This window comes from Callorhinus ursinus, unplaced genomic scaffold, assembly GCF_003265705.2.
Source record: "Callorhinus ursinus isolate GAN/ISIS: 27379988/994484 unplaced genomic scaffold, GSC_fseal_2.0 scaffold22, whole genome shotgun sequence".
Taxonomy (NCBI): Eukaryota; Metazoa; Chordata; class Mammalia; order Carnivora; family Otariidae; genus Callorhinus; species Callorhinus ursinus.
The window spans coordinates 23122924-23133651 of record NW_027397084.1 but is presented as its reverse complement, the minus strand read 5'-3'; the positions used below and the strand labels follow the sequence as shown (position 1 = coordinate 23133651).

At 37.9% G+C, this 10728-nt stretch overlaps 1 long non-coding RNA gene across 1 annotated transcript; it reads left to right on the top strand.

Annotated features, from left to right (window-relative positions):
* The first annotated feature begins 622 nt into the window (after positions 1–622).
* Positions 623–10414, top strand: LOC141374849 (uncharacterized). Its single transcript, XR_012381995.1, has 3 exons — positions 623–780; positions 2531–2592; positions 10247–10414. It is a non-coding gene; the product is annotated as an uncharacterized lncRNA (long non-coding RNA).
* Positions 10415–10728: the final 314 nt, after the last annotated feature.

Genomic DNA, 10728 nt, shown 5'->3' with positions numbered 1-10728 from the left:
ATGGCTTTATAGTGTTCTAGTGTATGAACAAAGCAAAATTTATTCTATTTAAAAAATAATTTTCTGTTGTTGGAAATGTAAGTTTCTTCTAATTTGTAGTACTATACATGAGTCTAGATATCACTATCCAAAATTCTTTGCACAATTTTCTTGTAAGAATGATGTGTTTATCACTAAATTCAGACATTCTTTAAAAATGAATTTAGAAAATCACAAACAATTTTGAAGGGAAAGCTTGATTCCCCACCTTAGCCAACTTAATACAACTTTATACCCTGACCTGGGAATATCTACTGGGTTTAACGTTTCCATGGGAAAATGTGTTCAAGTATTATCCAATTTAAATAATAAATGCTTTAATATACATGAAGTTCCTCAACCAATGTGTTGGTGATAATATCAGTTCTATAGTTAAGATGCCTACAATTTCTTAGAAGCACTGTGTACACATTTAACTATAATATAAGGCAGAGTATTACAGAGGTTTAATGGATGTATGGTGCTTAGCACATAGCATATGTTTGACTAATATGTTGAAATAAATTCTATTAAACATGATTCTATGCTATCTTAGGGGAATGAGTGAATAATTCTGTTGGGGAGAATACTGGAGAAAGCTCCATGCAGCAGCTAGTCTTTAAATTCTTCTGCCACAAGAGGACCACTCTGGGCAACAGTGTGACTGAAGGCTTAAGAGTGGAGGCTCTCAAGGAAAAGCTGTGGATGATGCCAGAACACAAGCCCTGGAAATACTGTGAACATATGAAGGATTCTGTTCAGGTAGGCAAACTCTTAAAATCTATGTATACATGTGTCCTAGTTTAGTTAGTAAATATGCTCCTGAAAAATTATGTGGAATCTGATTTTTTATGGATTAGTGGTTATTGTAGAAAGAACAAGCATTGTTCCTTGTATTAAAAGGAAGAATTGTTTTTTTTAATTTAATTTTATTATGTTATGTTAATCACCATACATTACATCATTAGTATTTGATGTAGTGTTCCATGATTCATTGTTTGCGTATAACACCCAGTGTTCCATTCAATATGTGCCCACTTTAATACCCATCACCAGGCTAACCCATCCCCCTACGCCCCTCCCCTCTAGAATTAAAATGTCTGATTTTTACCTAGATGTTTACATAATGGTTTGGCTTCAAGTTGGCTATGTCTATGATATTATGCTCTTTCATGAGTTTAATAAAGTTATTTTGATCTGTTTGTCTCTCTAACACAACCATACATAGTAACTTATACTTTGGGATTTAGGACTTAATTCATGCAAAAATGGATTTTAGACTAGAGAGAACTTGAGTTATTTTCTAGAATTTATAAAAATAAGCATGGAGACATAGGAACACAATGTCATCTATAGTAAGAAAGAAAAAGGGAGAAACAGAAAACAAAGTCTTTGCTTTCATTGTGTTTATCTTTGCTTCAGCCCCTCTGTGGTGACTGGCAGGCCATTGCATTTGGAATTTGCTGGTTTCTTGCTTCCCTGTGCTCTGGAAAGCATCCAACTTCACTCCTTCATGGAAAGTCTCTCTAGTGTTATCCTAAGGGGTATGGTATCATTGCCCTATTACTTGAGACAACAAGGCCAGGGCTACTGAAAGGTTAACTAGCAGTTATTTATAAAGCACTTCAAAAATAAAAAATGTTCTTCAAAGGCCAAGGTTATTAAGACATTGGCAGCATATATGAGAAAGTGGAAATTTTTCTGCTGGCTTAGTTTCTGCTTAATCTTTAAAAATGAAGACGTCAAACACTCAAATTTTAATTTAATTCAACAAATGTTTATTGAGCACTATGATTTTCAAAGTTTGTAGACTAAGAGGACTAAAACTTGTTCCTTCCCCTTAAGAGGTTCACTGTTTAGTAGCTGGATAGACAGATACACAGCTCATTAGTTTTAAAAAAATATTTTATTTATTTATTTGATACATAGAGAGAAAGAGCACAAGCAGGGGGCGAGTGAGAGAAGCAGGCTCCCCACCAAGCAGGGAGCCCAATGCGGGGCTCAATCCCAGGACCCTGGGATCATGACCTGAGCTGAAGGCAGGCGCTTAACTGACTGAGCCACCCAGGTGCCCCACCCCCCCGGCTCTAATACAGGGTAAACTCCAAACTTTCCTCAAAGTGGTAGAGACTGGGAACTGTAGGTATCAAAGTGAGAGGATACTTTCAACTGGAGTTAATTAGAGATGAGTCATGTGGAAGGGGACATTTGATCTGAGCCCTGAAGGAGAGTAAATTTTTAAAAGAACAAATACTGAGGAAAGGGCATTTTAAATAGAAGTAACTGAGGTTAGAGGTGGGAAAGGCATTTCAGGGAAAATGAGCTGAGAAGGTAGAATAGGGTCATATTATAGAAGACCTAAGGAGCCTAAGGAGACAGCAGAGAGCTGCTGAAGGCTTCTGAGAAGGGGAAGTGAGGAGGGTAATACCCAGGGCATGACTGGACACAAAAAGTAGTCACTCAACAATTATTTATGGTGTCGTCCAATGGATCACATTTTTTTTTTTTTTAGGTACAGTCTAATGCTGACATCAGTTTCCTTGGATTAGTTCCTATTTTCATTCAAGATCATGGGTTAAGTTTCTACTAAAAGCTAAGTTGTGTTTTAACTGTATCTGTCCTCTGCCTTGCAAAAATGCCTCTTTTTACTTTGTCTTCCCTCACATCACCCTCCAATCTTGATCTCCTATCAGCTTGGCTCAGCCTATTTTCCCCCAACCTCCTTGAAGACAAGGCCACTTTCCTATTCACTCTAGCACTGGCATCTCTAGCCAGGTTATTTTTTTCTTCCTACTGACTCTAGGTTTTAGTGTTTCCCTCCAGGTAATGGAGAGCTAGATGTACTTGGGAACTTCTGTGATTCTTTTTCTAAGTTTTCAGTGCTTTATGTGACTCACTGTAGAGAAGAGTGAGAAGTAGGGGTGGAACGAAAACAGAACCCTGAGGGAGCATGGAGTGGGAGAGAGATATGAAGGCATTTTTACAACTAGCTATTAAGCAAGACAATATATCTGCCTCAGCTTCTTTGTGTGTTAAAAGGAAAATAATGGTATCTACTGCATGGAGTTGTTAAAAAGCTAAGTTAGTTAATATTTTGAACAAACTGTTTAGTGAAGTGACTTGTCCATGGTTGCCATAAAGGCATGGCCCATAAAGGCAAACTTCTAATAGATATCTTAAAATAATTTTAACTTGGAAATAATAAGTTATTTTTACTGCTACCCTTATTCTCATTGTACTTCCCCTCATTTTCTTTCCCCTCTATCCTGTTCCAGAGTTTTCTAGTATTTGTCACATTGAGATAACATATCATAACCTGCTATATAGAGCATCTTCTCTGTCCCAGAAATCAGCTAGTAGAAGGAAAGCAAGGTAACAACTGGAGAAACACGACCTAAATTAAATAATTAAGTCATACTGAAATCTTTCTTGCTTAACTCCAAATATCTTGGATTACTTCATATAGATGAAGCATGGGGCATCTCGGCATGTTTTATCTGATGGTGATACCATCGTGTATTTTACTCAGCCAAATTTAGTCATGATAGCTTAGATTAGTGGTTCTTGATCAAGAGAAATTTGCCCCCCCACCCCGAGAGTATTGGCAATGTCTGGAGACATTTTTGTTTATCACAAATGGGATGTGCTAACTGGCATCTTATGGGTAGAGACCAGGGAGGCTGTTAAACATCCTATAATGCACAAGATGGCTTTCACAACAAAGAACTATCTAGCCCCAAATGTTAATAGTGCCAGAGTTGAGAAACTCTGGCTTACATTGAATCAGTCTACTCAGTGCCCCCTGAGAGTGAGGTTCTGAGGAAATGAGTGACTTACCAGGCATACCTGAGTGGGGAATCCTGGCCCAGGGCAGGTAGAAGGAGGATTCTGTGATCCAGGGAAAGTTTCTGACAATCACAGTGTGAAACAAATTTTGCTTATTTATCAATTTTGTCAATGTGACAAACAGGATATTCGGGGTATCACATGGCTGCCAGGCAGGGCTTAGGTAAATGACTGCTTTTGTGTTTCTTCTGATGGAGACCCTCCCAATAGGTATGAATGGTGACCTGGGACAAGTTGAGGGCATGTTCAGCTAAGTGGTTAGCTCAGCATTTTTGGCACATTGCAATGGAGTCAAGACAGCAGGAAGAAAAGATGTCACAGAGCTAGAGATATTTAAATTATTTACAATGAGATAGATGTAAGTGGTGGGCTTAAAATATGTTCAAAATTCTTTGACATTCCCTTCAAAGGATGAAACCTAATTTCTTCCCTTTGAATTTGGGTTGGACTTAGTGACTCACCTGTAATGATGGGCTAAAACAGAAGTATGGTATGTGACCTCTAAGATTAGGTTACATAAGACACATGGTGTCTGCCTTGCTCTCCTTTTTGGGTCACTTGTTCTGGAGGAAGCCAACTATCATGTCATGAGAACACTCAGGTAACCTTATGAAGAGGTATGTGTGACAAAAATTGAGGCCAACATCCATGTGAGTGAAGCATCTTGAAGCAGGTCCTTGGCCTCAATCAAACCCTCAGATAAGTGTTTGAGAGCAACACGAGAGTCCATGAGCCAAACCCCTCATCTTGAATTCCTGACCTCCAGTAACTGTGTGATAATGTGTGCTTATTGTTTTAAGCTGACAAATTTTGAGATAATTCATTAAGCAGCAATATATAACAAACATATAAAATATTCAGGAGTGAGTTTTTTTAAAAGATTTATTTATTTACTTTGGAGAGAGAGAGAGAAAAAGAGAGCATGAGCAGGGGAAGGAGAAGAGGAAGAGAGAGAGTCTCAGGCAGACTCCCTGCCAAGTGCAGAGCCCAATGTGGTGCTCGATCCCACAGCCCTGAGATCATGACCAATCAAGAGTTGGATGCTTAACTGATTGAGCCACCCAGGTGCCCCATGAGTTGTTTTTTAATGATGGCTATAAATAGTATGCAGGAGGTTTGGGTGTACCTTTTAAGGGGAAGGAGTCTCATTATCTATGTAAGAAATAGAATTTTGATTCAGAATTGCATGGTCAAGAATATGGGCTCCTAAACTAGACTGCCAGGGTTCCATTGCTGACTTACTAGCATCGTGACCCTGGACAGATTAACTTCTCAGGCTTCAGTCTCCTCATTTAAAAAACAAAGATAATAAATAATAGTTGTAAAATGCTTATCAACATGTCTGGAATACAGTAAACACAAAATAAACATTAGCTGTTATTATTTCTCTACTTTATAACCTTACACTCAGATGGTGATTTATGTTTATGAAATGCTCTGCATACATTATCAGAAATCCTAGAGGCTGGTTGGAAAGGGACCAATGAATGAATTCTCAAATCAAGCATTCAACACTATCCTCATCTGGGCCCTTGTCACTCACAGCTCTGGGGCTGGTCTTGATGTAGCAACACTTAAAGCTGATTGTCTTAGGACCGTGGTTGCAGTTGCTTATATTGTCATAAGAACAACTTCAAGTACATTTGTGTGAGAGACAAATTCATAAAATGTTCATATTTTTTCACAGCTTAGCTCTCAGTGAATGGTCTTTCCCTCAAACTCATAAAGAAAATATATCTAGTTTTAGTACCAGGTAGGTTAACTTCTCAAAGAAGGAGATTTGATCTCAAATGTCTTGTGCTCTTGCTTACAATCAACTTTTACCTTCTGGTTAATGTTGATGACAATGTTATGTGAATTTCAAGCATCTGGTACAAATCTGAAACTTGAAATATAGAATTGCAAAATGAAATTTAAATTTACCAAAACTCTCCTCAGAACTACCTCTCTAAGTAAGAGGTATCAATCCTGCTCCTGGCCGTTTGCTTTCTCTGTTACTTATACCTGTGAGCTTTCAGAATTAAACCCAGTGTTATGCACTGAACCTGTATGTGCCCTGAATTTCCATATGTTGAAAACCAAACTCCAATGTGATAGTATTAGGGGGCGGAGCCTTTGGGAGGTGACTAGTATTAGATGAGATCTTAAACATGGAGGCCTCTTGAATGGGATTAGATTAGAATGGGGTTAGAATTAGAGAGAGAGTTTGTATCCTCTCCTTGTGAGGATACAACAAGAAGTCAGCAGTCCGCATCGAGCAAGAGAGTCCTCACCAGAAGTAGACTGTGCTGGCACCCTGAGCTCAGATTTCCAGCCTCCAGAACAATGAGAAATAAATTTCTATTGTTGATAAACCACCCATTTTATGATATTTTGTTATGCAGTCTGAGCTTAGACACCCAGGCATGGTTTACTAGACAGTGTCACAGTCGGGTTAATAGTGTGCTTAACAAGGTGAGAGTAAGGCACAGCAATCTTTGGCTTTGGAATATTTTTTTCTGATTATTTTTAACCTGGAAACAGCATAATAAATGGGGAGAAATTGTAGAAAATTTTGCTGGAAAAATAAAATGTAAGAAAATAAACCAAGAGCATGTTTTTCCTGCTTTGAATAGGAAATGGCAGATTTTCATCATGTTTATTAGAAAGTAGTAAGAATAAAATCAAAGCATTTTTGAACTGTATGCACTTTTAAACTCTAGAAAAGCACTGCACTGCTCAAGAAACAGTAAATTAAAAAAAAGACAACTTGGTGCCTTTTGTTGTGTGGGAAGGGAATGTTCCTTCATTAAAATTGACACTATTTAGAAAATCTCAATGTCATCTCTAATCATGGTGCGTTTTGTGTGTGGCTAATCTGTTCACTTCAAAAATTTCACTGAAATCAGTCTATGTTTTGTCATTTTTACTAAGATAGAGTCTTTAGCAATTGCATTTCAAATCTTTTCTTGATATAAATTGTAGACATGATAGAAAGAGGAGAGGCAAGCATTTGGGGAAAAATACTCCCCTTTTTGTAAGAAGAAAAATATTTTGAAACAATATATTTTGGTTTTTTTGTAAATGAGTATAATAATTGCAACTTTATAGGGTTGTTATCAAGATGGGTTATAATTATGGGCTAATATTAATAAGGAATTTAGAACAGTGCTTTGCATGTAATACATACTATATAAGAGCTAGTTAAGTGCATAAATAAAAGAATTCTTACGATTCAATCATTTAGGGCAGAAATCAATGCTAGTGATAATATTCCATGACATGGGTGACCAGAGGTATAATAGGAATGTAGCAGCAAGTGCCTGAACACTTATTTGTGTGATGACTTAAATCTTTTTTTAAATTTTATTTTATTATGTTAGTCACCATACATCATTAGTTTTTGATGTAGTGTTCCATGATTCATTGTTTGCGTATAACACCCAGTGCTCCATTCAATACATGCCCTCTTTAATACCCATCACCAGGCTAACCCATCCCTCCACCCCCCTCCCCTTTAGTACCCTCAATTTGTTTCTCAGGGTCCATAGTCTCTCATGGTTCATCTCCCTCTCCAATTTCCCCCCTTCATTTTTCCCTTCCTACTATTTTCTTTCTTTTTTTAAACATATATTATTTGTTTCAGGGGTACAGGTCTGTGATTCATCAGTCTTACACAATTCACAGCACTCACCATAGCACATACCCTCCCCAGTGTCTGTCACCCAGCCACCCCATCCCTCGCACCCCCCACCACTCCAGCAACCCTCAGTTTGTTTCCTGAGATTAAGAATTCCTCATATCAGTGAGATCATACGATACTTGTCTTTCTCTGATTGACTTATTTCACTTAGCATAATACCCTCTAGTTCCATCCACATCATTGCAAATAGCAAGGTTTCATTCTTTTTGATGGCTGAATAATATTCCATTGTATATATATACACCACATCTTCTTTATCCATTCATCTGTTGATGGACATCTTGGCTTTTTCCATAGTTTGGCTTTTGTGGACATTGCTGCTATAAACATTGGGGTGCACGTACCCCCTCAGATCACTGCATTTGTATCTTTGGGGTAAATACCCAGTAGTGCAATTGCTGGGTCATAGGGTAGCTCTATTTTCAACTTTTTGAGGAACCTCCATACTGTTTTCCAGAGTGTGTGATGACTTAAATCTGTTTATCAAATGAAGCTGACCCAAACCATACAGGTCTACAAAGGTTTTCTAGGCACATGACAAGGAATGTTTTTATTTTTTTGATTATTGAAAATGCTTTCCTCTTCTTTCCTTTGTTAGGGCTTCACCTCTAGTTGCTTGATTCTAGACGAGTCTTTTAGATTTTTCTTTAAGGACTTAGTGTTGAATTTCTTTCATCAGAATGTTCCCTAACCTTATTATGTTGTCCACTGAATTAGTATAGTGCAATTTCAACATGGTGTATCTTCCCAAAACACACACACACACACACACACACACACACACACACACACACACACTTATGCATTCACAGAAATATCCCAACATGAATGTTAGACAAGTTTCTACTGAAGTTTGGATTTCTTGGTTTTCAGATTTCATTTACCCTTTAGGATGATTATTCAATTTCAGGGAAGGAATGGTTGGAAATTCTGGTTCTTTCTGAAGTAAGCTAAAGCTTTCTATGATAATCTTAACAATTCACATTTGCTTTAGGCTTTCCAGTTTAAAAAAACACTTTATAGAAATTATCTATTTTGATTCTCACAACAGTCCTATAAAACATTAATATTATTCACTTTTTCTCTGATGAGGGAACTGAGGCTCAGAGATTAGATTACCTACCCCAATTAGCATCATTATGTGTGAAGACTTTCCAGATCTAAACTCTCTCCCCAACTAACCTTCAGTTCATCACTCAAAGCACTTTAAAACCAGGATCAAGTTGGGGCACCTGAGTGGCACAGTTGGTTAAGTTTTTGGTTCAGGTTGTGATCTCAGGGTCATGAGATTGAGCTCTGTGCTCAGAGCAGAGTCTGCTTGAGATTCTCTTTCCCTCTTCCCCTCTGCTTTTGCTCTCTCTCTCTAAAATAAATCTTAAAAAAAAAATTTAAACCAGGATCAAGGCAAAAATCAAGATGGTTAGCAGTTTTTTCACTCTTTTAAAAAAGTTCTTTGACAAATATGTTTCACCCTCTCTCCATAGTTGCTTAAGACAAGTTTGAGTATCACTTAGCTGCATATTAATGTCTTTGGTTTGAGATTTTTTTGATCTTGTGGGAGGCAGAATTTTAAAGATGTCCTCCATCATTCCCATTTCCTAGTTATTCAAACACCAATGTAGGTATTACTATGAAGGGACTTTACATATTTAATTAAGGTAACTAATCAGATGACTTTAAGGAGATTATCTTGGATTTTCTAAGTGGTCCCAGTGTAATCACAGAAGTCCTTTTTTTTTTTTGAGGTTTGGCATTTCTTTATTTATTTTATTTTATTTTATTATGTTATGTTAGTCACCATACAATACATCATTAATTTTTGATGTAGTGATCCATGATTCATTGTTTGCATATAACACCCAGTGCTCCATGCAGTACATGCCTTCCTTAATACCCATCACCAGGCTAACTCATCCCCCACCCCCCTCCCCTCTAGAACCCTCAGTTTGTTTCTCAGAGTCCATAGTCTCTCATGGTTCGTCTCCTCCTCCGATTTCTCCCCCTTCATTTTTCCCTTCCTTCTAATGTCCTCCATGCTGTTCCTTATGTTCCACAAATAAGTGAAACCATATGATAATTGACTTTCTCTGCTTGACTTATTTCACTTAGCATAATCTCCTCCAATCCCATCCATGTTGATGTAAAAGTTGGGTATTCATCCTTTCTGACGGCTGAGTAATATTCCATTGTATATATGGACCACATCTTCTTTATCCATTCATCTGTTGAAGGGCATCTCGGCTCTTTCCACAGTTTGGCCACTGTGGACATTGCTGCTATGAACACTGAGGTGCATATGGCCACCGAAGTCCTTTAGAAACCAAAGAGGAAGCAACAGAGAAGCCAGAGGAATTGAAAACATTGGTAACTCAGTATACTGTTGCTGGCTTAAAGATGGAGGAAGCCATGTGGGAAGCCTGAGGGGAATTCTGCCAACAACCAGTGAGCTTGGAATAGAACCCTGAGCCCCAGATCAAAACTACAGCCCTGGCTGATGCCTGTGAGACCCTGGGCAGAGAACACAGCCATGCTGTGCTGGGCTTTTGGCCTATAGACCTGTAAGATGAAAAATGAGTATTGTTTTAATGCTTTGTTATACAGCAATAGAAAACAAATACAGATTTATACATTTAAAGTCTATGAAATTCAAAGGAGAATATGTGTTATTTTTATTTACCACATGCTTGTCCCCATTCACAGGACCCTTTTCCTGGACATCAGGGTGAGGGAGTGGCACATTCTCCATTCATCATTTTCGAAAAGCACATTGCTCCAGAGGATTCTGAACAGCTTCTTCACTCTTGTCAAATGACTTTTACTACTCCCTAAGCAACAATAACATTTTTCTATCTTATAAATAAATGAGGTCTGAACCACTTTAAGAGGTCATGCATCTGGGTAATTCCAATGGTGATGATGTTACCTGCTAAATTGTTTACATGCTACTTCATTTACCTAAACTGACAAGGGCCACACATTTATTGTGGTCTCAAGGCATTGTTTTTTCTCTTTGTATGACACTAGTTGATCCCCTGGCACTAGACCAAAAGTCCCTGCCTTCTTTGTAGACTTCGGAAAAAATTCAGCCAGCACCTAAGTCACATCTATTAGGCATTTCGTTTGGACCATGAGTTCTATCCCTAGCTATGATAGGCTGAATTGTGGTTTCTTAAAAATTCATA